Source organism: Lithobates pipiens, unplaced genomic scaffold, assembly GCF_037356315.1.
Source record: "Lithobates pipiens isolate NorthernLeopardFrog02 unplaced genomic scaffold, aLitPip1_a1.2 Scaffold_8, whole genome shotgun sequence".
Classification (NCBI taxonomy): Eukaryota; Metazoa; Chordata; class Amphibia; order Anura; family Ranidae; genus Lithobates; species Lithobates pipiens.
Window position 1 is genome coordinate 271,026,103 of NW_027507903.1, and position 25,595 is coordinate 271,051,697.

The window sequence follows — 25,595 nt, forward strand, 5'->3', positions numbered from 1 at the left end:
TCACCGTATTAGCTATTATTTGCTTCTGGTTGGTTGATAACCTGAGTTCAGTTTACCGTCCTTGCAAATGATACTCTTTGGTAATGAAGCAAAGAAGGAAGAAAGCCCATCTCGGATGCCTAACTTGATACAAATAACATCCTCAAAACAGCCAGTACTGGCAAGATACACTGAGTCATGGATATCACCTCTAGCTTTTCCACACACTTTTCTCACCAGGTCAGCTGAAAACATACGCCAATGGTCGTCAGGTTTTCCAGCTCAGCTGACTAAGCAGGAGAACCAAAGTCCACATTCCAATTGCCTTTGGGTCCAGAAAACAAGTTTGCCTAAACACCAAACACTTACAGCGATGGTCAGCTCATAAACAGTGAAGAAAAAGAGCTCACATTGAAGGTGTTGCACCTAAACTGTGCTTTGTATTGGCAGATTTGGCTTACGGCTGCCAGAGGGGCAAGGCATGGCAAGAGCTTTGAGTTTGCCAGACTGTGAAAAAGTTAAAGGTAAGCACTGTTTCTGCCCGGTTTCGAACCGGGGACCTTTCGCGTGTGAGGCGAACGTGATAACCACTACACTACAGAAACCCATTCATGCTGTTTTTTTGAGCCTTGCAGACCGAAAGTCTACCCTAAAGTAAGATCGGTGAAAAGAGCTGCTGAAAGCGACATTGACAAAAAGCACTAGCGCGCTCAAATTGTTTCTGCCCGGTTTTGAACCGGGGACCTTTCGCGTGTTAGGCGAACGTGATAACCACTACACTACAGAAACCTATCATGACAGCACTTTTCGGGTTGGTTGCTCGGAGGTTGGGGTCACCGTATTAGCTATTATTTGCTTCTGGTTGGTTGATAACCTGAGTTCAGTTTACCGTCCTTGCAAATGATACTCTTTGGTAATGAAGCAAAGAAGGAAGAAAGCCCATCTCGGATGCCTAACTTGATACAAATAACATCCTCAAAACAGCCAGTACTGGCAAGATACACTGAGTCATGGATATCACCTCTAGCTTTTCCACACACTTTTCTCACCAGGTCAGCTGAAAACATACGCCAATGGTCGTCAGGTTTTCCAGCTCAGCTGACTAAGCAGGAGAACCAAAATCCACATTCCAATTGCCTTTGGGTCCAGAAAACAAGTTTGCCTAAACACCAAACACTTACAGCGATGGTCAGCTTATAAACAGTGAAGAAAAAGAGCTCACATTGAAGGTGTTGCACCTAAACTGTGCTTTGTATTGGCAGATTTGGCTTACGGCTGCCAGAGGGGCAAGGCATGGCAAGAGCTTTGAGTTTGCCAGACTGTGAAAAAGTTAAAGGTAAGCACTGTTTCTGCCCGGTTTCGAACCGGGCACCTTTCGCTTGTGAGGCGAACGTGATAACCACTACACTACAGAAACCCATTCATGCTGTTTTTTTGAGCCTTGCAGACCGAAAGTCTACCCTAAAGTAAGATCGGTGAAAAGAGCTGCTGAAAGCGACATTGACAAAAAGCACTAGCGCGCTCAAATTGTTTCTGCCCGGTTTCGAACCGGGGACCTTTCGCGTGTTAGGCGAACGTGATAACCACTACACTACAGAAACCTATCATGACAGCACTTTTCGGGTTGGTTGCTCGGAGGTTGGGGTCACCGTATTAGCTATTATTTGCTTCTGGTTGGTTGATAACCTGAGTTCAGTTTACCGTCCTTGCAAATGATACTCTTTGGTAATGAAGCAAAGAAGGAAGAAAGCCCATCTCGGATGCCTAACTTGATACAAATAACATCCTCAAAACAGCCAGTACTGGCAAGATACACTGAGTCATGGATATCACCTCTAGCTTTTCCACACACTTTTCTCACCAGGTCAGCTGAAAACATACGCCAATGGTCGTCAGGTTTTCCAGCTCAGCTGACTAAGCAGGAGAACCAAAGTCCACATTCCAATTGCCTTTGGGTCCAGAAAACAAGTTTGCCTAAACACCAAACACTTACAGCGATGGTCAGCTCATAAACAGTGAAGAAAAAGAGCTCACATTGAAGGTGTTGCACCTAAACTGTGCTTTGTATTGGCAGATTTGGCTTACGGCTGCCAGAGGGGCAAGGCATGGCAAGAGCTTTGAGTTTGCCAGACAGTTAAAGGTAAGCACTGTTTCTGCCCGGTTTCGAACCGGGGACCTTTCGTGTGTGAGGCGAACGTGATAACCACTACACTACAGAAACCCATTCATGCTGTTTTTTTGAGCCTTGCAAACCGAAAGTCTACCCTAAAGTAAGATCGGTGAAAAGAGCTGCTGAAAGCGACATTGACAAAAAGCACTAGCGCGCTCAAATTGTTCCTGCCCGGTTTCGAACCGGGGACCTTTCGCGTGTTAGGCGAACGTGATAACCACTACACTACAGAAACCTATCACAACAGCACTTTTCGGGTTGGTTGCTCGGAGGTTGAGGTCACCGTATTAGCTATTATTTGCTTCTGGTTGGTTGATAACCTAAGTTCAGTTTACCGTCCTTGCAAATTATACTCTTTGGTAATGAAGCAAAGAAGGAAGAAAGCCCATCTCGGATGCCTAACTTGATACAAATAACATCCTCAAAACAGCCAGTACTGGCAAGATACACTGAGTCATGGATATCACCTCTAGCTTTTCCACACACTTTTCTCACCAGGTCAGCTGAAAACATACGCCAATGTTCGTCAGGTTTTCCAGCTCAGCTGACTAAGCAGGAGAACCAAAGTCCACATTCCAATTGCCTTTGGGTCCAGAAAACAAGTTTGCCTAAACACCAAACACTTACAGCGTTGGTCAGCTCATAAACAGTGAAGAAAAAGAGCTCACATTGAAGGTGTTGCACCTAAACTGTGCTTTGTATTGGCAGATTTGGCTTACGGCTGCCAGAGGGGCAAGGCATGGCAAGAGCTTTGAGTTTGCCAGACTGTGAAAAAGTTAAAGGTAAGCACTGTTTCTGCCCGGTTTCGAACCGGGGACCTTTCGCGTGTGAGGCGAACCTGATAACCACTACACTACAGAAACCCATTCATGCTGTTTTTTTGAGCCTTGCAAACCGAAAGTCTACCCTAAAGTAAGATCGGTGAAAAGAGCTGCTGAAAGCGACATTGACAAAAAGCACTAGCGCGCTCAAATTGTTTCTGCCCGGTTTCGAACCGGGGACCTTTCGCGTGTTAGGCGAACGTGATAACCACTACACTACAGAAACCTATCACGACAGCACCTTTCGGGTTGGTTGCTCGGAGGTTGAGGTCACCGTATTAGCTATTATTTGCTTCTGGTTGGTTGATAACCTGAGTTCAGTTTACCGTCCTTGCAAATGATACTCTTTGGTAATGAAGCAAAGAAGGAAGAAAGCCCATCTCGGATGCCTAACTTGATACAAATAACATCCTCAAAACAGCCAGTACTGGCAAGATACACTGAGTCATGGATATCACCTCTAGCTTTTCCACACACTTTTCTCACCAGGTCAGCTGAAAACATACGCCAATGGTCGTCAGGTTTTCCAGCTCAGCTGACTAAGCAGGAGAACCAAAGTCCACATTCCAATTGCCTTTGGGTCCAGAAAACAAGTTTGCCTAAACACCAAACACTTACAGCGATGGTCAGCTCATAAACAGTGAAGAAAAAGAGCTCACATTGAAGGTGTTGCACCTAAACTGTGCTTTGTATTGGCAGATTTGGCTTACGGCTGCCAGAGGGGCAAGGCATGGCAAGAGCTTTGAGTTTGCCAGACTGTGAAAAAGTTAAAGGTAAGCACTGTTTCTGCCCGGTTTCAAACCGGGGACCTTTCGCGTGTGAGGCGAACGTGATAACCACTACACTACAGAAACCCATTCATGCTGTTTTTTTGAGCCTTGCAAACCGAAAGTCTACCCTAAAGTAAGATCGGTGAAAAGAGCTGCTGAAAGCGACATTGACAAAAAGCACTAGCGCGCTCAAATTGTTTCTGCCCGGTTTCGAACCGGGGACCTTTCGCGTGTTAGGCGAACGTGATAACCACTACACTACAGAAACCTATCATGACAGCACTTTTCGGGTTGGTTGCTCGGAGGTTGGGGTCACCGTATTAGCTATTATTTGCTTCTGGTTGGTTGATAACCTGAGTTCAGTTTACCGTCCTTGCAAATGATACTCTTTGGTAATGAAGCAAAGAAGGAAGAAAGCCCATCTCGGATGCCTAACTTGATACAAATAACATCCTCAAAACAGCCAGTACTGGCAAGATACACTGAGTCATGGATATCACCTCTAGCTTTTCCACACACTTTTCTCACCAGGTCAGCTGAAAACATACGCCAATGGTCGTCAGGTTTTCCAGCTCAGCTGACTAAGCAGGAGAACCAAAGTCCACATTCCAATTGCCTTTGGGTCCAGAAAACAAGTTTGCCTAAACACCAAACACTTACAGCGTTGGTCAGCTCATAAACAGTGAAGAAAAAGAGCTCACATTGAAGGTGTTGCACCTAAACTGTGCTTTGTATTGGCAGATTTGGCTTACGGCTGCCAGAGGGGCAAGGCATGGCAAGAGCTTTGAGTTTGCCAGACTGTGAAAAAGTTAAAGGTAAGCACTGTTTCTGCCCGGTTTCGAACCGGGGACCTTTCGCGTGTGAGGCGAATGTGATAACCACTACACTACAGAAACCCATTCATGCTGTTTTTTTGAGCCTTGCAGACCGAAAGTCTACCCTAAAGTAAGATCGGTGAAAAGAGCTGCTGAAAGCGACATTGACAAAAAGCACTAGCGCGCTCAAATTGTTTCTGCCCGGTTTCGAACCGGGGACCTTTCGCGTGTTAGGCGAACGTGATAACCACTACACTACAGAAACCTATCACGACAGCACTTTTCGGGTTGGTTGCTCGGAGGTTGGGGTCACCGTATTAGCTATTATTTGCTTCTGGTTGGTTGATAACCTGAGTTCAGTTTACCGTCCTTGCAAATGATACTCTTTGGTAATGAAGCAAAGAAGGAAGAAAGCCCATCTCGGATGCCTAACTTGATACAAATAACATCCTCAAAACAGCCAGTACTGGCAAGATACACTGAGTCATGGATATCACCTCTAGCTTTTCCACACACTTTTCTCACCAGGTCAGCTGAAAACATACGCCAATGTTCGTCAGGTTTTCCAGCTCAGCTGACTAAGCAGGAGAACCAAAGTCCACATTCCAATTGCCTTTGGGTCCAGAAAACAAGTTTGCCTAAACACCAAACACTTACAGCGTTGGTCAGCTCATAAACAGTGAAGAAAAAGAGCTCACATTGAAGGTGTTGCACCTAAACTGTGCTTTGTATTGGCAGATTTGGCTTACGGCTGCCAGAGGGGCAAGGCATGGCAAGAGCTTTGAGTTTGCCAGACTGTGAAAAAGTTAAAGGTAAGCACTGTTTCTGCCCGGTTTCGAACCGGGGACCTTTCGCGTGTGAGGCGAACCTGATAACCACTACACTACAGAAACCCATTCATGCTGTTTTTTTGAGCCTTGCAAACCGAAAGTCTACCCTAAAGTAAGATCGGTGAAAAGAGCTGCTGAAAGCGACATTGACAAAAAGCACTAGCGCGCTCAAATTGTTTCTGCCCGGTTTCGAACCGGGGACCTTTCGCGTGTTAGGCGAACGTGATAACCACTACACTACAGAAACCTATCACTACAGCACTTTTCGGGTTGGTTGCTCGGAGGTTGAGGTCACCGTATTAGCTATTATTTGCTTCTGGTTGGTTGATAACCTGAGTTCAGTTTACCGTCCTTGCAAATGATACTCTTTGGTAATGAAGCAAAGAAGGAAGAAAGCCCATCTCGGATGCCTAACTTGATACAAATAACATCCTCAAAACAGCCAGTACTGGCAAGATACACTGAGTCATGGATATCACCTCTAGCTTTTCCACACACTTTTCTCACCAGGTCAGCTGAAAACATACGCCAATGGTCGTCAGGTTTTCCAGCTCAGCTGACTAAGCAGGAGAACCAAAGTCCACATTCCAATTGCATTTGGGTCCAGAAAACAAGTTTGCCTAAACACCAAACACTTACAGCGATGGTCAGCTCATAAACAGTGAAGAAAAAGAGCTCACATTGAAGGTGTTGCACCTAAACTGTGCTTTGTATTGGCAGATTTGGCTTATGGCTGCCAGAGGGGCAAGGCATGGCAAGAGCTTTGAGTTTGCCAGACTGTGAAAAAGTTAAAGGTAAGCACTGTTTCTGCCCGGTTTCGAACCGGGGACCTTTCGCGTGTGAGGCGAACCTGATAACCACTACACTACAGAAACCCATTCATGCTGTTTTTTTGAGCCTTGCAAACCGAAAGTCTACCCTAAAGTAAGATCGGTGAAAAGAGCTGCGGAAAGCGACATTGACAAAAAGCACTAGCGCGCTCAAATCGTTTCTGCCCGGTTTCGAACCGGGGACCTTTCGCGTGTTAGGCGAACGTGATAACCACTACACTACAGAAACCTATCACTATAGCACTTTTCGGGTTGGTTGCTCGGTGGTTGAGGTCACCGTATTAGCTATTATTTGCTTCTGGTTGGTTGATAACCTGAGTTCAGTTTACCGTCCTTGCAAATGATACTCTTTGGTAATGAAGCAAAGAAGGAAGAAAGCCCATCTCGGATGCCTAACTTGATACAAATAACATCCTCAAAACAGCCAGTACTGGCAAGATACACTGAGTCATGGATATCACCTCTAGCTTTTCCACACACTTTTCTCACCAGGTCAGCTGAAAACATACGCCAATGGTCGTCAGGTTTTCCAGCTCAGCTGACTAAGCAGGAGAACCAAAGTCCACATTCCAATTGCCTTTGGGTCCAGAAAACAAGTTTGCCTAAACACCAAACACTTACAGCGATGGTCAGCTCATAAACAGTGAAGAAAAAGAGCTCACATTGAAGGTGTTGCACCTAAACTGTGCTTTGTATTGGCAGATTTGGCTTACGGCTGCCAGAGGGGCAAGGCATGGCAAGAGTTTGAGTTTGCCAGACTGTGAAAAAGTTAAAGGTAAGCACTGTTTCTGCCCGGTTTCGAACCGGGGACCTTTCGCGTGTGAGGCGAACGTGATAACCACTACACTACAGAAACCCATTCATGCTGTTTTTTGAGCCTTGCAGACCGAAAGTCTACCCTAAAGTAAGATCGGTGAAAAGAGCTGCTGAAAGCGACATTGACAAAAAGCACTAGCGCGCTCAAATTGTTTCTGCCCGGTTTCGAACCGGGGACCTTTCGCGCGTTAGGCGAACGTGATAACCACTACACTACAGAAACCTATCACAACAGCACTTTTCGGGTTGGTTGCTCGGAGGTTGGGGTCACCGTATTAGCTATTATTTGCTTCTGGTTGGTTGATAACCTGAGTTCAGTTTACCGTCCTTGCAAATGATACTCTTTGGTAATGAAGCAAAGAAGGAAGAAAGCCCATCTCGGATGCCTAACTTGATACAAATAACATCCTCAAAACAGCCAGTACTGGCAAGATACACTGAGTCATGGATATCACCTCTAGCTTTTCCACACACTTTTCTCACCAGGTCAGCTGAAAACATACGCCAATGGTCGTCAGGTTTTCCAGCTCAGCTGACTAAGCAGGAGAACCAAAATCCACATTCCAATTGCCTTTGGGTCCAGAAAACAAGTTTGCCTAAACACCAAACACTTACAGCGATGGTCAGCTTATAAACAGTGAAGAAAAAGAGCTCACATTGAAGGTGTTGCACCTAAACTGTGCTTTGTATTGGCAGATTTGGCTTACGGCTGCCAGAGGGGCAAGGCATGGCAAGAGCTTTGAGTTTGCCAGACTGTGAAAAAGTTAAAGGTAAGCACTGTTTCTGCCCGGTTTCGAACTGGGCACCTTTCGCTTGTGAGGCGAACGTGATAACCACTACACTACAGAAACCCATTCATGCTGTTTTTTTGAGCCTTGCAGACCGAAAGTCTACCCTAAAGTAAGATCGGTGAAAAGAGCTGCTGAAAGCGACATTGACAAAAAGCACTAGCGCGCTCAAATTGTTTCTGCCCGGTTTCGAACCGGGGACCTTTCGCGTGTTAGGCGAACGTGATAACCACTACACTACAGAAACCTATCATGACAGCACTTTTCGGGTTGGTTGCTCGGAGGTTGGGGTCACCGTATTAGCTATTATTTGCTTCTGGTTGGTTGATAACCTGAGTTCAGTTTACCGTCCTTGCAAATGATACTCTTTGGTAATGAAGCAAAGAAGGAAGAAAGCCCATCTCGGATGCCTAACTTGATACAAATAACATCCTCAAAACAGCCAGTACTGGCAAGATACACTGAGTCATGGATATCACCTCTAGCTTTTCCACACACTTTTCTCACCAGGTCAGCTGAAAACATACGCCAATGGTCGTCAGGTTTTCCAGCTCAGCTGACTAAGCAGGAGAACCAAAGTCCACATTCCAATTGCCTTTGGGTCCAGAAAACAAGTTTGCCTAAACACCAAACACTTACAGCGATGGTCAGCTCATAAACAGTGAAGAAAAAGAGCTCACATTGAAGGTGTTGCACCTAAACTGTGCTTTGTATTGGCAGATTTGGCTTACGGCTGCCAGAGGGGCAAGGCATGGCAAGAGCTTTGAGTTTGCCAGACAGTTAAAGGTAAGCACTGTTTCTGCCCGGTTTCGAACCGGGGACCTTTCGTGTGTGAGGCGAACGTGATAACCACTACACTACAGAAACCCATTCATGCTGTTTTTCTGAGCCTTGCAAACCGAAAGTCTACCCTAAAGTAAGATCGGTGAAAAGAGCTGCTGAAAGCGACATTGACAAAAAGCACTAGCGCGCTCAAATTGTTCCTGCCCGGTTTCGAACCGGGGACCTTTCGCGTGTTAGGCGAACGTGATAACCACTACACTACAGAAACCTATCACAACAGCACTTTTCGGGTTGGTTGCTCGGAGGTTGAGGTCACCGTATTAGCTATTATTTGCTTCTGGTTGGTTGATAACCTAAGTTCAGTTTACCGTCCTTGCAAATTATACTCTTTGGTAATGAAGCAAAGAAGGAAGAAAGCCCATCTCGGATGCCTAACTTGATACAAATAACATCCTCAAAACAGCCAGTACTGGCAAGATACACTGAGTCATGGATATCACCTCTAGCTTTTCCACACACTTTTCTCACCAGGTCAGCTGAAAACATACGCCAATGTTCGTCAGGTTTTCCAGCTCAGCTGACTAAGCAGGAGAACCAAAGTCCACATTCCAATTGCCTTTGGGTCCAGAAAACAAGTTTGCCTAAACACCAAACACTTACAGCGTTGGTCAGCTCATAAACAGTGAAGAAAAAGAGCTCACATTGAAGGTGTTGCACCTAAACTGTGCTTTGTATTGGCAGATTTGGCTTACGGCTGCCAGAGGGGCAAGGCATGGCAAGAGCTTTGAGTTTGCCAGACTGTGAAAAAGTTAAAGGTAAGCACTGTTTCTGCCCGGTTTCGAACCGGGGACCTTTCGCGTGTGAGGCGAACCTGATAACCACTACACTACAGAAACCCATTCATGCTGTTTTTTTGAGCCTTGCAAACCGAAAGTCTACCCTAAAGTAAGATCGGTGAAAAGAGCTGCTGAAAGCGACATTGACAAAAAGCACTAGCGCGCTCAAATTGTTTCTGCCCGGTTTCGAACCGGGGACCTTTCGCGTGTTAGGCGAACGTGATAACCACTACACTACAGAAACCTATCACGACAGCACCTTTCGGGTTGGTTGCTCGGAGGTTGAGGTCACCGTATTAGCTATTATTTGCTTCTGGTTGGTTGATAACCTGAGTTCAGTTTACCGTCCTTGCAAATGATACTCTTTGGTAATGAAGCAAAGAAGGAAGAAAGCCCATCTCGGATGCCTAACTTGATACAAATAACATCCTCAAAACAGCCAGTACTGGCAAGATACACTGAGTCATGGATATCACCTCTAGCTTTTCCACACACTTTTCTCACCAGGTCAGCTGAAAACATACGCCAATGGTCGTCAGGTTTTCCAGCTCAGCTGACTAAGCAGGAGAACCAAAGTCCACATTCCAATTGCCTTTGGGTCCAGAAAACAAGTTTGCCTAAACACCAAACACTTACAGCGATGGTCAGCTCATAAACAGTGAAGAAAAAGAGCTCACATTGAAGGTGTTGCACCTAAACTGTGCTTTGTATTGGCAGATTTGGCTTACGGCTGCCAGAGGGGCAAGGCATGGCAAGAGCTTTGAGTTTGCCAGACTGTGAAAAAGTTAAAGGTAAGCACTGTTTCTGCCCGGTTTCAAACCGGGGACCTTTCGCGTGTGAGGCGAACGTGATAACCACTACACTACAGAAACCCATTCATGCTGTTTTTTTGAGCCTTGCAAACCGAAAGTCTACCCTAAAGTAAGATCGGTGAAAAGAGCTGCTGAAAGCGACATTGACAAAAAGCACTAGCGCGCTCAAATTGTTTCTGCCCGGTTTCGAACCGGGGACCTTTCGCGTGTTAGGCGAACGTGATAACCACTACACTACAGAAACCTATCATGACAGCACTTTTCGGGTTGGTTGCTCGGAGGTTGGGGTCACCGTATTAGCTATTATTTGCTTCTGGTTGGTTGATAACCTGAGTTCAGTTTACCGTCCTTGCAAATGATACTCTTTGGTAATGAAGCAAAGAAGGAAGAAAGCCCATCTCGGATGCCTAACTTGATACAAATAACATCCTCAAAACAGCCAGTACTGGCAAGATACACTGAGTCATGGATATCACCTCTAGCTTTTCCACACACTTTTCTCACCAGGTCAGCTGAAAACATACGCCAATGGTCGTCAGGTTTTCCAGCTCAGCTGACTAAGCAGGAGAACCAAAGTCCACATTCCAATTGCCTTTGGGTCCAGAAAACAAGTTTGCCTAAACACCAAACACTTACAGCGTTGGTCAGCTCATAAACAGTGAAGAAAAAGAGCTCACATTGAAGGTGTTGCACCTAAACTGTGCTTTGTATTGGCAGATTTGGCTTACGGCTGCCAGAGGGGCAAGGCATGGCAAGAGCTTTGAGTTTGCCAGACTGTGAAAAAGTTAAAGGTAAGCACTGTTTCTGCCCGGTTTCGAACCGGGGACCTTTCGCGTGTGAGGCGAACCTGATAACCACTACACTACAGAAACCCATTCATGCTGTTTTTTTGAGCCTTGCAAACCGAAAGTCTACCCTAAAGTAAGATCGGTGAAAAGAGCTGCTGAAAGCGACATTGACAAAAAGCAGTAGCGCGCTCAAATTGTTTCTGCCCGGTTTCGAACCGGGGACCTTTCGCATGTTAGGCGAACGTGATAACCACTACACTACAGAAACCTATCACGACAGCACTTTTCGGGTTGGTTGCTCGGAGGTTGGGGTCACCGTATTAGCTATTATTTGCTTCTGGTTGGTTGATAACCTGAGTTCAGTTTACCGTCCTTGCAAATGATACTCTTTGGTAATGAAGCAAAGAAGGAAGAAAGCCCATCTCGGATGCCTAACTTGATACAAATAACATCCTCAAAACAGCCAGTACTGGCAAAATACACTGAGTCATGGATATCACCTCTAGCTTTTCCACACACTTTTCTCACCAGGTCAGCTGAAAACATACGCCAATGGTCGTCAGGTTTTCCAGCTCAGCTGACTAAGCAGGAGAACCAAAGTCCACATTCCAATTGCCTTTGGGTCCAGAAAACAAGTTTGCCTAAACACCAAACACTTACAGCGATGGTCAGCTCATAAACAGTGAAGAAAAAGAGCTCACATTGAAGGTGTTGCACCTAAACTGTGCTTTGTATTGGCAGATTTGGCTTACGGCTGCCAGAGGGGCAAGGCATGGCAAGAGCTTTGAGTTTGCCAGACTGTGAAAAAGTTAAAGGTAAGCTCTGTTTCTGCATGTTTTCGAACCGAGGACCTTTCGCGTGTGAGGCGAACATGATAACCACTACACTACAGAAACCCATTCATGCTGTTTTATTGAGCCTTGCAAACCGAAAGTCTACCCTAAAGTAAGATCGGTGAAAAGAGCTGCTGAAAGCGACATTGACAAAAAGCACTAGCGCGCTCAAATTGTTTCTGCCCGGTTTCAAACCGGGGACCTTTTGCGTGTTAGGCGAACGTGATAACCACTACACTACAGAAACCTATCACGACAGCAGTTTTCGGGTTGGTTGCTCGGAGGTTGGGGTCACCGTATTAGCTATTATTTGCTTCTGGTTAGTTGATAACCTGAGTTCAGTTTACCGTCCTTGCAAATGATACTCTTTGGTAATGAAGCAAAGAAGGAAGAAAGCCCATCTCAGATGCCTAACTTGATACAAATAACATCCTCAAAACAGCCAGTACTGGCAAGATACACTGAGTCATGGATATCACCTCTAGCTTTTCCACACACTTTTCTCACCAGGTCAGCTGAAAACATACGCCAATGGTCGTCAGGTTTTCCAGCTCAGCTGACTAAGCAGGAGAACCAAAGTCCACATTCCAATTGCCTTTGGGTCCAGAAAACAAGTTTGCCTAAACACCAAACACTTACAGCGATGGTCAGCTCATAAACAGTGAAGAAAAAGAGCTCACATTGAAGGTGTTGCACCTAAACTGTGCTTTGTATTGGCAGATTTGGCTTACGGCTGCCAGAGGGGCAAGGCATGGCAAGAGCTTTGAGTTTGCCAGACTGTGAAAAAGTTAAAGGTAAGCACTGTTTCTGCCCGGTTTCCAACCCGGGGATCTTTCGCGTGTGAGGCGAACGTGATAACCACTACACTACAGAAACCCATTCATGCTGTTTATTTGAGCCTTGCAAACCGAAAGTCTACCCTAAAGTAAGATCGGTGAAAAGAGCTGCTGAAAGCGACATTGACAAAAAGCACTAGCGCGCTCAAATTGTTCCTGCCCGGTTTCGAACCGGGGACCTTTCGCGTGTTAGGCGAACGTGATAACCACTACACTACAGAAACCTATCACAACAGCACTTTTCGGGTTGGTTGCTCGGAGGTTGAGGTCACCGTATTAGCTATTATTTGCTTCTGGTTGGTTGATAACCTAAGTTCAGTTTACCGTCCTTGCAAATTATACTCTTTGGTAATGAAGCAAAGAAGGAAGAAAGCCCATCTCGGATGCCTAACTTGATACAAATAACATCCTCAAAACAGCCAGTACTGGCAAGATACACTGAGTCATGGATATCACCTCTAGCTTTTCCACACACTTTTCTCACCAGGTCAGCTGAAAACATACGCCAATGTTCGTCAGGTTTTCCAGCTCAGCTGACTAAGCAGGAGAACCAAAGTCCACATTCCAATTGCCTTTGGGTCCAGAAAACAAGTTTGCCTAAACACCAAACACTTACAGCGTTGGTCAGCTCATAAACAGTGAAGAAAAAGAGCTCACATTGAAGGTGTTGCACCTAAACTGTGCTTTGTATTGGCAGATTTGGCTTACGGCTGCCAGAGGGGCAAGGCATGGCAAGAGCTTTGAGTTTGCCAGACTGTGAAAAAGTTAAAGGTAAGCACTGTTTCTGCCCGGTTTCGAACCGGGGACCTTTCGCGTGTGAGGCGAACCTGATAACCACTACACTACAGAAACCCATTCATGCTGTTTTTTTGAGCCTTGCAAACCGAAAGTCTACCCTAAAGTAAGATCGGTGAAAAGAGCTGCTGAAAGCGACATTGACAAAAAGCACTAGCGCGCTCAAATTGTTTCTGCCCGGTTTCGAACCGGGGACCTTTCGCGTGTTAGGCGAACGTGATAACCACTACACTACAGAAACCTATCACGACAGCACCTTTCGGGTTGGTTGCTCGGAGGTTGAGGTCACCGTATTAGCTATTATTTGCTTCTGGTTGGTTGATAACCTGAGTTCAGTTTACCGTCCTTGCAAATGATACTCTTTGGTAATGAAGCAAAGAAGGAAGAAAGCCCATCTCGGATGCCTAACTTGATACAAATAACATCCTCAAAACAGCCAGTACTGGCAAGATACACTGAGTCATGGATATCACCTCTAGCTTTTCCACACACTTTTCTCACCAGGTCAGCTGAAAACATACGCCAATGGTCGTCAGGTTTTCCAGCTCAGCTGACTAAGCAGGAGAACCAAAGTCCACATTCCAATTGCCTTTGGGTCCAGAAAACAAGTTTGCCTAAACACCAAACACTTACAGCGATGGTCAGCTCATAAACAGTGAAGAAAAAGAGCTCACATTGAAGGTGTTGCACCTAAACTGTGCTTTGTATTGGCAGATTTGGCTTACGGCTGCCAGAGGGGCAAGGCATGGCAAGAGCTTTGAGTTTGCCAGACTGTGAAAAAGTTAAAGGTAAGCACTGTTTCTGCCCGGTTTCAAACCGGGGACCTTTCGCGTGTGAGGTGAACGTGATAACCACTACACTACAGAAACCCATTCATGCTGTTTTTTTGAGCCTTGCAAACCGAAAGTCTACCCTAAAGTAAGATCGGTGAAAAGAGCTGCTGAAAGCGACATTGACAAAAAGCACTAGCGCGCTCAAATTGTTTCTGCCCGGTTTCGAACCGGGGACCTTTCGCGTGTTAGGCGAACGTGATAACCACTACACTACAGAAACCTATCATGACAGCACTTTTCGGGTTGGTTGCTCGGAGGTTGGGGTCACCGTATTAGCTATTATTTGCTTCTGGTTGGTTGATAACCTGAGTTCAGTTTACCGTCCTTGCAAATGATACTCTTTGGTAATGAAGCAAAGAAGGAAGAAAGCCCATCTCGGATGCCTAACTTGATACAAATAACATCCTCAAAACAGCCAGTACTGGCAAGATACACTGAGTCATGGATATCACCTCTAGCTTTTCCACACACTTTTCTCACCAGGTCAGCTGAAAACATACGCCAATGGTCGTCAGGTTTTCCAGCTCAGCTGACTAAGCAGGAGAACCAAAGTCCACATTCCAATTGCCTTTGGGTCCAGAAAACAAGTTTGCCTAAACACCAAACACTTACAGCGTTGGTCAGCTCATAAACAGTGAAGAAAAAGAGCTCACATTGAAGGTGTTGCACCTAAACTGTGCTTTGTATTGGCAGATTTGGCTTACGGCTGCCAGAGGGGCAAGGCATGGCAAGAGCTTTGAGTTTGCCAGACTGTGAAAAAGTTAAAGGTAAGCACTGTTTCTGCCCGGTTTCGAACCGGGGACCTTTCGCGTGTGAGGCGAACGTGATAACCACTACACTACAGAAACCCATTCATGCTGTTTTTTTGAGCCTTGCAAACCGAAAGTCTACCCTAAAGTAAGATCGGTGAAAAGAGCTGCTGAAAGCGACATTGACAAAAAGCACTAGCGCGCTCAAATTGTTTCTGCCCGGTTTCGAACCGGGGACCTTTTGCGTGTTAGGCGAACGTGATAACCACTACACTACAGAAACCTATCATGACAGCACTTTTCGGGTTGGTTGCTCGGAGGTTGGGGTCACCGTATTAGCTATTATTTGCTTCTGGTTGGTTGATAACCTGAGTTCAGTTTACCGTCCTTGCAAATGATACTCTTTGGTAATGAAGCAAAGAAGGAAGAAAGCCCATCTCGGATGCCTAACTTGATACAAATAACATCCTCAAAACAGCCAGTAGTGGCAAGATACACTGAGTCATGGATATCACCTCTAGCTTTTCCACACACTTTTCTCACCAGGTCAGCTGAAAACATACGCCAATGGTCGTCAGGTTTTCCAGCTCAGCTGACTAAGCAGGAGAACCAAAGTCCACATTCCAATTGCCTTTGGGTCCAGAAAACAAGTTTGCCTAAACACCAAACACTTACAGCGATGGTCAGCTCATAAACAGTGAAGAAAAAGAGCTCACATTGAAGGTGTTGCACCTAAACTGTGCTTTGTATTGGCAGATTTGGCTTACGGCTGCCAGAGGGGCAAGGCATGGCAAGAGCTTTGAGTTTGCCAGACTGTGAAAAAGTTAAAGGTAAGCACTGTTTCTGCCCGGTTTCGAACCGGGGACCTTTCGCGTGTGAGGCGAATGTGATAACCACTACACTACAGAAACCCACTCATGCTGTTTTTTTGAGCCTTGCAGACCGAAAGTCTACCCTAAAGTAAGATCGGTGAAAAGAGCTGCTGAAAGCGACATTGACAAAAAGCACTAGCGCGCTCAAATTGTTTCTGCCCGGTTTCGAACCGGGGACCTTTCGCCTGTTAGGCGAACGTGATAACCACTACACTACAGAAACCTATCACGACAGCTCTTTTCGGGTTGGTTGCTCGGAGGTTGGGGTCACCGTATTAGCTATTATTTGCTTCTGGTTGGTTGATAACCTGAGTTCAGTTTACCGTCCTTGCAAATGATACTCTTTGGTAATGAAGCAAAGAAGGAAGAAAGCCCATCTCGGATGCCTAACTTGATACAAATAACATCCTCAAAACAGCCAGTACTGGCAAGATACACTGAGTCATGGATATCACCTCTAGCTTTTCCACACACTTTTCTCACCAGGTCAGCTGAAAACATACGCCAATGTTCGTCAGGTTTTCCAGCTCAGCTGACTAAGCAGGAGAACCAAAGTCCACATTCCAATTGCATTTGGGTCCAGAAAACAAGTTTGCCTAAACACCAAACACTTACAGCGATGGTCAGCTCATAAACAGTGAAGAAAAAGAGCTCACATTGAAGGTGTTGCACCTAAACTGTGCTTTGTATTGGCAGATTTGGCTTATGGCTGCCAGAGGGGCAAGGCATGGCAAGAGCTTTGAGTTTGCCAGACTGTGAAAAAGTTAAAGGTAAGCACTGTTTCTGCCCGGTTTCGAACCGGGGACCTTTCGCGTGTGAGGCGAACCTGATAACCACTACACTACAGAAACCCATTCATGCTGTTTTTTTGAGCCTTGCAAACCGAAAGTCTACCCTAAAGTAAGATCGGTGAAAAGAGCTGCGGAAAGCGACATTGACAAAAAGCACTAGCGCGCTCAAATCGTTTCTGCCCGGTTTCGAACCGGGGACCTTTCGCGTGTTAGGCGAACGTGATAACCACTACACTACAGAAACCTATCACTATAGCACTTTTCGGGTTGGTTGCTCGGAGGTTGAGGTCACCGTATTAGCTATTATTTGCTTCTGGTTGGTTGATAACCTGAGTTCAGTTTACCGTCCTTGCAAATGATACTCTTTGGTAATGAAGCAAAGAAGGAAGAAAGCCCATCTCGGATGCCTAACTTGATACAAATAACATCCTCAAAACAGCCAGTACTGGCAAGATACACTGAGTCATGGATATCACCTCTAGCTTTTCCACACACTTTTCTCACCAGGTCAGCTGAAAACATACGCCAATGGTCGTCAGGTTTTCCAGCTCAGCTGACTAAGCAGGAGAACCAAAGTCCACATTCCAATTGCCTTTGGGTCCAGAAAACAAGTTTGCCTAAACACCAAACACTTACAGCGATGGTCAGCTCATAAACAGTGAAGAAAAAGAGCTCACATTGAAGGTGTTGCACCTAAACTGTGCTTTGTATTGGCAGATTTGGCTTACGGCTGCCAGAGGGGCAAGGCATGGCAAGAGCTTTGAGTTTGCCAGACTGTGAAAAAGTTAAAGGTAAGCACTGTTTCTGCCCGGTTTCGAACCGGGGACCTTTCGCGTGTGAGGCGAACGTGATAACCACTACACTACAGAAACCCATTCATGCTGTTTTTTTGAGCCTTGCAAACCGAAAGTCTACCCTAAAGTAAGATCGGTGAAAAGAGCTGCTGAAAGCGACATTGACAAAAAGCACTAGCGCGCTCAAATTGTTTCTGCCCGGTTTCGAACCGGGGACCTTTTGCGTGTTAGGCGAACGTGATAACCACTACACTACAGAAACCTATCATGACAGCACTTTTCGGGTTGGTTGCTCGGAGGTTGGGGTCACCGTATTAGCTATTATTTGCTTCTGGTTGGTTGATAACCTGAGTTCAGTTTACCGTCCTTGCAAATGATACTCTTTGGTAATGAAGCAAAGAAGGAAGAAAGCCCATCTCGGATGCCTAACTTGATACAAATAACATCCTCAAAACAGCCAGTACTGGCAAGATACACTGAGTCATGGATATCACCTCTAGCTTTTCCACACACTTTTCTCACCAGGTCAGCTGAAAACATACGCCAATGGTCGTCAGGTTTTCCAGCTCAGCTGACTAAGCAGGAGAACCAAAGTCCACATTCCAATTGCCTTTGGGTCCAGAAAACAAGTTTGCCTAAACACCAAACACTTACAGCGTTGGTCAGCTCATAAACAGTGAAGAAAAAGAGCTCACATTGAAGGTGTTGCACCTAAACTGTGCTTTGTATTGGCAGATTTGGCTTACGGCTGCCAGAGGGGCAAGGCATGGCAAGAGCTTTGAGTTTGCCAGACTGTGAAAAAGTTAAAGGTAAGCACTGTTTCTGCCCGGTTTCGAACCGGGGACCTTTCGCGTGTGAGGCGAACGTGATAACCACTACACTACAGAAACCCATTCATGCTGTTTTTTTGAGCCTTGCAAACCGAAAGTCTACCCTAAAGTAAGATCGGTGAAAAGAGCTGCTGAAAGCGACATTGACAAAAAGCACTAGCGCGCTCAAATTGTTTCTGCCCGGTTTCGAACCGGGGACCTTTTGCGTGTTAGGCGAACGTGATAACCACTACACTACAGAAACCTATCATGACAGCACTTTTCGGGTTGGTTGCTCGGAGGTTGGGGTCACCGTATTAGCTATTATTTGCTTCTGGTTGGTTGATAACCTGAGTTCAGTTTACCGTCCTTGCAAATGATACTCTTTGGTAATGAAGCAAAGAAGGAAGAAAGCCCATCTCGGATGCCTAACTTGATACAAATAACATCCTCAAAACAGCCAGTAGTGGCAAGATACACTGAGTCATGGATATCACCTCTAGCTTTTCCACACACTTTTCTCACCAGGTCAGCTGAAAACATACGCCAATGGTCGTCAGGTTTTCCAGCTCAGCTGACTAAGCAGGAGAACCAAAGTCCACATTCCAATTGCCTTTGGGTCCAGAAAACAAGTTTGCCTAAACACCAAACACTTACAGCGATGGTCAGCTCATAAACAGTGAAGAAAAAGAGCTCACATTGAAGGTGTTGCACCTAAACTGTGCTTTGTATTGGCAGATTTGGCTTACGGCTGCCAGAGGGGCAAGGCATGGCAAGAGCTTTGAGTTTGCCAGACTGTGAAAAAGTTAAAGGTAAGCACTGTTTCTGCCCGGTTTCGAACCGGGGACCTTTCGCGTGTGAGGCGAATGTGATAACCACTACACTACAGAAACCCATTCATGCTGTTTTTTTGAGCCTTGCAGACCGAAAGTCTACCCTAAAGTAAGATCGGTGAAAAGAGCTGCTGAAAGCGACATTGACAAAAAGCACTAGCGCGCTCAAATTGTTTCTGCCCGGTTTCGAACCGGGGACCTTTCGCGTGTTAGGCGAACGTGATAACCACTACACTACAGAAACCTATCACGACAGCTCTTTTCGGGTTGGTTGCTCGGAGGTTGGGGTCACCGTATTAGCTATTATTTGCTTCTGGTTGGTTGATAACCTGAGTTCAGTTTACCGTCCTTGCAAATGATACTCTTTGGTAATGAAGCAAAGAAGGAAGAAAGCCCATCTCGGATGCCTAACTTGATACAAATAACATCCTCAAAACAGCCAGTACTGGCAAGATACACTGAGTCATGGATATCACCTCTAGCTTTTCCACACACTTTTCTCACCAGGTCAGCTGAAAACATACGCCAATGTTCGTCAGGTTTTCCAGCTCAGCTGACTAAGCAGGAGAACCAAAGTCCACATTCCAATTGCATTTGGGTCCAGAAAACAAGTTTGCCTAAACACCAAACACTTACAGCGATGGTCAGCTCATAAACAGTGAAGAAAAAGAGCTCACATTGAAGGTGTTGCACCTAAACTGTGCTTTGTATTGGCAGATTTGGCTTATGGCTGCCAGAGGGGCAAGGCATGGCAAGAGCTTTGAGTTTGCCAGACTGTGAAAAAGTTAAAGGTAAGCACTGTTTCTGCCCGGTTTCGAACCGGGGACCTTTTGCGTGTGAGGCGAACCTGATAACCACTACACTACAGAAACCCATTCATGCTGTTTTTTTGAGCCTTGCAAACCGAAAGTCTACCCTAAAGTAAGATCGGTGAAAAGAGCTGCGGAAAGCGACATTGACAAAAAGCACTAGCGCGCTCAAATCGTTTCTGCCCGGTTTCGAACCGGGGACCTTTCGCGTGTTAGGCGAACGTGATAACCACTACACTACAGAAACCTATCACTATAGCACTTTTCGGGTTGGTTGCTCGGAGGTTGAGGTCACCGTATTAGCTATTATTTGCTTCTGGTTGGTTGATAACCTGAGTTCAGTTTACCGTCCTTGCAAATGATACTCTTTGGTAATGAAGCAAAGAAGGAAGAAAGCCCATCTCGGATGCCTAACTTGATACAAATAACATCCTCAAAACAGCCAGTACTGGCAAGATACACTGAGTCATGGATATCACCTCTAGCTTTTCCACACACTTTTCTCACCAGGTCAGCTGAAAACATACGCCAATGGTCGTCAGGTTTTCCAGCTCAGCTGACTAAGCAGGAGAACCAAAGTCCACATTCCAATTGCCTTTGGGTCCAGAAAACAAGTTTGCCTAAACACCAAACACTTACAGCGATGGTCAGCTCATAAACAGTGAAGAAAAAGAGCTCACATTGAAGGTGTTGCACCTAAACTGTGCTTTGTATTGGCAGATTTGGCTTACGGCTGCCAGAGGGGCAAGGCATGGCAAGAGCTTTGAGTTTGCCAGACTGTGAAAAAGTTAAAGGTAAGCACTGTTTCTGCCCGGTTTCGAACCGGGGACCTTTCGCGTGTGAGGCGAACGTGATAACCACTACACTACAGAAACCCATTCATGCTGTTTTTTTGAGCCTTGCAAACCGAAAGTCTACCCTAAAGTAAGATCGGTGAAAAGAGCTGCTGAAAGCGACATTGACAAAAAGCACTAGCGCGCTCAAATTGTTTCTGCCCGGTTTCGAACCGGGGACCTTTTGCGTGTTAGGCGAACGTGATAACCACTACACTACAGAAACCTATCATGACAGCACTTTTCGGGTTGGTTGCTCGGAGGTTGGGGTCACCGTATTAGCTATTATTTGCTTCTGGTTGGTTGATAACCTGAGTTCAGTTTACCGTCCTTGCAAATGATACTCTTTGGTAATGAAGCAAAGAAGGAAGAAAGCCCATCTCGGATGCCTAACTTGATACAAATAACATCCTCAAAACAGCCAGTACTGGCAAGATACACTGAGTCATGGATATCACCTCTAGCTTTTCCACACACTTTTCTCACCAGGTCAGCTGAAAACATACGCCAATGGTCGTCAGGTTTTCCAGCTCAGCTGACTAAGCAGGAGAACCAAAGTCCACATTCCAATTGCCTTTGGGTCCAGAAAACAAGTTTGCCTAAACACCAAACACTTACAGCGTTGGTCAGCTCATAAACAGTGAAGAAAAAGAGCTCACATTGAAGGTGTTGCACCTAAACTGTGCTTTGTATTGGCAGATTTGGCTTACGGCTGCCAGAGGGGCAAGGCATGGCAAGAGCTTTGAGTTTGCCAGACTGTGAAAAAGTTAAAGGTATGCACTGTTTCTGCCCGGTTTCGAACCGGGGACCTTTCGCGTGTGAGGCGAACGTGATAACCACTACACTACAGAAACCCATTCATGCTGTTTTTTTGAGCCTTGCAAACCGAAAGTCTACCCTAAAGTAAGATCGGTGAAAAGAGCTGCTGAAAGCGACATTGACAAAAAGCACTAGCGCGCTCAAATTGTTTCTGCCCGGTTTCGAACCGGGGACCTTTTGCGTGTTAGGCGAACGTGATAACCACTACACTACAGAAACCTATCATGACAGCACTTTTCGGGTTGGTTGCTCGGAGGTTGGGGTCACCGTATTAGCTATTATTTGCTTCTGGTTGGTTGATAACCTGAGTTCAGTTTACCGTCCTTGCAAATGATACTCTTTGGTAATGAAGCAAAGAAGGAAGAAAGCCCATCTCGGATGCCTAACTTGATACAAATAACATCCTCAAAACAGCCAGTACTGGCAAGATACACTGAGTCATGGATATCACCTCTAGCTTTTCCACACACTTTTCTCACCAGGTCAGCTGAAAACATACGCCAATGGTCGTCAGGTTTTCCAGCTCAGCTGACTAAGCAGGAGAACCAAAGTCCACATTCCAATTGCCTTTGGGTCCAGAAAACAAGTTTGCCTAAACACCAAACACTTACAGCGTTGGTCAGCTCATAAACAGTGAAGAAAAAGAGCTCACATTGAAGGTGTTGCACCTAAACTGTGCTTTGTATTGGCAGATTTGGCTTACGGCTGCCAGAGGGGCAAGGCATGGCAAGAGCTTTGAGTTTGCCAGACTGTGAAAAAGTTAAAGGTAAGCACTGTTTCTGCCCGGTTTCGAACCGGGGACCTTTCGCGTGTGAGGCGAACGTGATAACCACTACACTACAGAAACCCATTCATGCTGTTTTTTTGAGCCTTGCAAACCGAAAGTCTACCCTAAAGTAAGATCGGTGAAAAGAGCTGCTGAAAGCGACATTGACAAAAAGCACTAGCGCGCTCAAATTGTTTCTGCCCGGTTTCGAACCGGGGACCTTTTGCGTGTTAGGCGAACGTGATAACCACTACACTACAGAAACCTATCATGACAGCACTTTTCGGGTTGGTTGCTCGGAGGTTGGGGTCACCGTATTAGCTATTATTTGCTTCTGGTTGGTTGATAACCTGAGTTCAGTTTACCGTCCTTGCAAATGATACTCTTTGGTAATGAAGCAAAGAAGGAAGAAAGCCCATCTCGGATGCCTAACTTGATACAAATAACATCCTCAAAACAGCCAGTAGTGGCAAGATACACTGAGTCATGGATATCACCTCTAGCTTTTCCACACACTTTTCTCACCAGGTCAGCTGAAAACATACGCCAATGGTCGTCAGGTTTTCCAGCTCAGCTGACTAAGCAGGAGAACCAAAGTCCACATTCCAATTGCCTTTGGGTCCAGAAAACAAGTTTGCCTAAACACCAAACACTTACAGCGATGGTCAGCTCATAAACAGTGAAGAAAAAGAGCTCACATTGAAGGTGTTGCACCTAAACTGTGCTTTGTATTGGCAGATTTGGCTTACGGCTGCCAGAGGGGCAAGGCATGGCAAGAGCTTTGAGTTTGCCAGACTGTGAAAAAGTTAAAGGTAAGCACTGTTTCTGCCCGGTTTCGAACCGGGGACCTTTCGCGTGTGAGGCGAATGTGATAACCACTACACTACAGAAACCCATTCATGCTGTTTTTTTGAGCCTTGCAGACCGAAAGTCTACCCTAAAGTAAGATCGGTGAAAAGAGCTGCTGAAAGCGACATTGACAAAAAGCACTAGCGCGCTCAAATTGTTTCTGCCCGGTTTCGAACCGGGGACCTTTCGCCTGTTAGGCGAACGTGATAACCACTACACTACAGAAACCTATCACGACAGCTCTTTTCGGGTTGGTTGCTCGGAGGTTGGGGTCACCGTATTAGCTATTATTTGCTTCTGGTTGGTTGATAACCTGAGTTCAGTTTACCGTCCTTGCAAATGATACTCTTTGGTAATGAAGCAAAGAAGGAAGAAAGCCCATCTCGGATGCCTAACTTGATACAAATAACATCCTCAAAACAGCCAGTACTGGCAAGATACACTGAGTCATGGATATCACCTCTAGCTTTTCCACACACTTTTCTCACCAGGTCAGCTGAAAACATACGCCAATGTTCGTCAGGTTTTCCAGCTCAGCTGACTAAGCAGGAGAACCAAAGTCCACATTCCAATTGCATTTGGGTCCAGAAAACAAGTTTGCCTAAACACCAAACACTTACAGCGATGGTCAGCTCATAAACAGTGAAGAAAAAGAGCTCACATTGAAGGTGTTGCACCTAAACTGTGCTTTGTATTGGCAGATTTGGCTTATGGCTGCCAGAGGGGCAAGGCATGGCAAGAGCTTTGAGTTTGCCAGACTGTGAAAAAGTTAAAGGTAAGCACTGTTTCTGCCCGGTTTCGAACCGGGGACCTTTCGCGTGTGAGGCGAACCTGATAACCACTACACTACAGAAACCCATTCATGCTGTTTTTTTGAGCCTTGCAAACCGAAAGTCTACCCTAAAGTAAGATCGGTGAAAAGAGCTGCGGAAAGCGACATTGACAAAAAGCACTAGCGCGCTCAAATCGTTTCTGCCCGGTTTCGAACCGGGGACCTTTCGCGTGTTAGGCGAACGTGATAACCACTACACTACAGAAACCTATCACTATAGCACTTTTCGGGTTGGTTGCTCGGAGGTTGAGGTCACCGTATTAGCTATTATTTGCTTCTGGTTGGTTGATAACCTGAGTTCAGTTTACCGTCCTTGCAAATGATACTCTTTGGTAATGAAGCAAAGAAGGAAGAAAGCCCATCTCGGATGCCTAACTTGATACAAATAACATCCTCAAAACAGCCAGTACTGGCAAGATACACTGAGTCATGGATATCACCTCTAGCTTTTCCACACACTTTTCTCACCAGGTCAGCTGAAAACATACGCCAATGGTCGTCAGGTTTTCCAGCTCAGCTGACTAAGCAGGAGAACCAAAGTCCACATTCCAATTGCCTTTGGGTCCAGAAAACAAGTTTGCCTAAACACCAAACACTTACAGCGATGGTCAGCTCATAAACAGTGAAGAAAAAGAGCTCACATTGAAGGTGTTGCACCTAAACTGTGCTTTGTATTGGCAGATTTGGCTTACGGCTGCCAGAGGGGCAAGGCATGGCAAGAGCTTTGAGTTTGCCAGACTGTGAAAAAGTTAAAGGTAAGCACTGTTTCTGCCCGGTTTCGAACCGGGGACCTTTCGCGTGTGAGGCGAACGTGATAACCACTACACTACAGAAACCCATTCATGCTGTTTTTTGAGCCTTGCAGACCGAAAGTCTACCCTAAAGTAAGATCGGTGAAAAGAGCTGCTGAAAGCGACATTGACAAAAAGCACTAGCGCGCTCAAATTGTTTCTGCCCGGTTTCGAACCGGGGACCTTTCGCGCGTTAGGCGAACGTGATAACCACTACACTACAGAAACCTATCATGACAGCACTTTTCGGGTTGGTTGCTCGGAGGTTGGGGTCACCGTATTAGCTATTATTTGCTTCTGGTTGGTTGATAACCTGAGTTCAGTTTACCGTCCTTGCAAATGATACTCTTTGGTAATGAAGCAAAGAAGGAAGAAAGCCCATCTCGGATGCCTAACTTGATACAAATAACATCCTCAAAACAGCCAGTACTGGCAAGATACACTGAGTCATGGATATCACCTCTAGCTTTTCCACACACTTTTCTCACCAGGTCAGCTGAAAACATACGCCAATGGTCGTCAGGTTTTCCAGCTCAGCTGACTAAGCAGGAGAACCAAAGTCCACATTCCAATTGCCTTTGGGTCCAGAAAACAAGTTTGCCTAAACACCAAACACTTACAGCGATGGTCAGCTCATAAACAGTGAAGAAAAAGAGCTCACATTGAAGGTGTTGCACCTAAACTGTGCTTTGTATTGGCAGATTTGGCTTACG

General features: G+C 45.8%; 20 non-coding genes across 20 annotated transcripts; all 20 read right to left on the minus strand.

The window, feature by feature from the left end:
• Positions 1-511: 511 nt before the first annotated feature.
• TRNAV-CAC (transfer RNA valine (anticodon CAC)) lies at positions 512-584 on the minus strand. The gene has a single exon. It is a non-coding gene; the product is annotated as a tRNA-Val (tRNA).
• A 923-nt stretch (positions 585-1,507) lies between these two features.
• Positions 1,508-1,580, minus strand: TRNAV-AAC (transfer RNA valine (anticodon AAC)). Its single transcript has one exon. It is a non-coding gene; the product is annotated as a tRNA-Val (tRNA).
• Positions 1,581-3,123: 1,543 nt separating this feature from the next.
• On the minus strand, positions 3,124-3,196 carry TRNAV-AAC (transfer RNA valine (anticodon AAC)). The gene has a single exon. It is a non-coding gene; the product is annotated as a tRNA-Val (tRNA).
• A 739-nt stretch (positions 3,197-3,935) lies between these two features.
• TRNAV-AAC (transfer RNA valine (anticodon AAC)) lies at positions 3,936-4,008 on the minus strand. Its single transcript has one exon. It is a non-coding gene; the product is annotated as a tRNA-Val (tRNA).
• Positions 4,009-4,747: 739 nt separating this feature from the next.
• Positions 4,748-4,820, minus strand: TRNAV-AAC (transfer RNA valine (anticodon AAC)). Its single transcript has one exon. It is a non-coding gene; the product is annotated as a tRNA-Val (tRNA).
• Positions 4,821-5,559: 739 nt separating this feature from the next.
• Positions 5,560-5,632, minus strand: TRNAV-AAC (transfer RNA valine (anticodon AAC)). Its single transcript has one exon. It is a non-coding gene; the product is annotated as a tRNA-Val (tRNA).
• A 1,366-nt stretch (positions 5,633-6,998) lies between these two features.
• Positions 6,999-7,071, minus strand: TRNAV-CAC (transfer RNA valine (anticodon CAC)). The gene has a single exon. It is a non-coding gene; the product is annotated as a tRNA-Val (tRNA).
• Positions 7,072-7,993: 922 nt separating this feature from the next.
• TRNAV-AAC (transfer RNA valine (anticodon AAC)) lies at positions 7,994-8,066 on the minus strand. The gene has a single exon. It is a non-coding gene; the product is annotated as a tRNA-Val (tRNA).
• A 1,543-nt stretch (positions 8,067-9,609) lies between these two features.
• Positions 9,610-9,682, minus strand: TRNAV-AAC (transfer RNA valine (anticodon AAC)). The gene has a single exon. It is a non-coding gene; the product is annotated as a tRNA-Val (tRNA).
• A 739-nt stretch (positions 9,683-10,421) lies between these two features.
• TRNAV-AAC (transfer RNA valine (anticodon AAC)) lies at positions 10,422-10,494 on the minus strand. Its single transcript has one exon. It is a non-coding gene; the product is annotated as a tRNA-Val (tRNA).
• A 3,176-nt stretch (positions 10,495-13,670) lies between these two features.
• TRNAV-AAC (transfer RNA valine (anticodon AAC)) lies at positions 13,671-13,743 on the minus strand. Its single transcript has one exon. It is a non-coding gene; the product is annotated as a tRNA-Val (tRNA).
• A 739-nt stretch (positions 13,744-14,482) lies between these two features.
• TRNAV-AAC (transfer RNA valine (anticodon AAC)) lies at positions 14,483-14,555 on the minus strand. Its single transcript has one exon. It is a non-coding gene; the product is annotated as a tRNA-Val (tRNA).
• A 555-nt stretch (positions 14,556-15,110) lies between these two features.
• Positions 15,111-15,183, minus strand: TRNAV-CAC (transfer RNA valine (anticodon CAC)). The gene has a single exon. It is a non-coding gene; the product is annotated as a tRNA-Val (tRNA).
• Positions 15,184-17,546: 2,363 nt separating this feature from the next.
• Positions 17,547-17,619, minus strand: TRNAV-CAC (transfer RNA valine (anticodon CAC)). The gene has a single exon. It is a non-coding gene; the product is annotated as a tRNA-Val (tRNA).
• Positions 17,620-18,358: 739 nt separating this feature from the next.
• TRNAV-CAC (transfer RNA valine (anticodon CAC)) lies at positions 18,359-18,431 on the minus strand. The gene has a single exon. It is a non-coding gene; the product is annotated as a tRNA-Val (tRNA).
• Positions 18,432-19,354: 923 nt separating this feature from the next.
• TRNAV-AAC (transfer RNA valine (anticodon AAC)) lies at positions 19,355-19,427 on the minus strand. Its single transcript has one exon. It is a non-coding gene; the product is annotated as a tRNA-Val (tRNA).
• Positions 19,428-20,794: 1,367 nt separating this feature from the next.
• On the minus strand, positions 20,795-20,867 carry TRNAV-CAC (transfer RNA valine (anticodon CAC)). The gene has a single exon. It is a non-coding gene; the product is annotated as a tRNA-Val (tRNA).
• Positions 20,868-21,606: 739 nt separating this feature from the next.
• Positions 21,607-21,679, minus strand: TRNAV-CAC (transfer RNA valine (anticodon CAC)). Its single transcript has one exon. It is a non-coding gene; the product is annotated as a tRNA-Val (tRNA).
• Positions 21,680-22,418: 739 nt separating this feature from the next.
• On the minus strand, positions 22,419-22,491 carry TRNAV-CAC (transfer RNA valine (anticodon CAC)). Its single transcript has one exon. It is a non-coding gene; the product is annotated as a tRNA-Val (tRNA).
• A 2,363-nt stretch (positions 22,492-24,854) lies between these two features.
• Positions 24,855-24,927, minus strand: TRNAV-CAC (transfer RNA valine (anticodon CAC)). Its single transcript has one exon. It is a non-coding gene; the product is annotated as a tRNA-Val (tRNA).
• Positions 24,928-25,595: the final 668 nt, after the last annotated feature.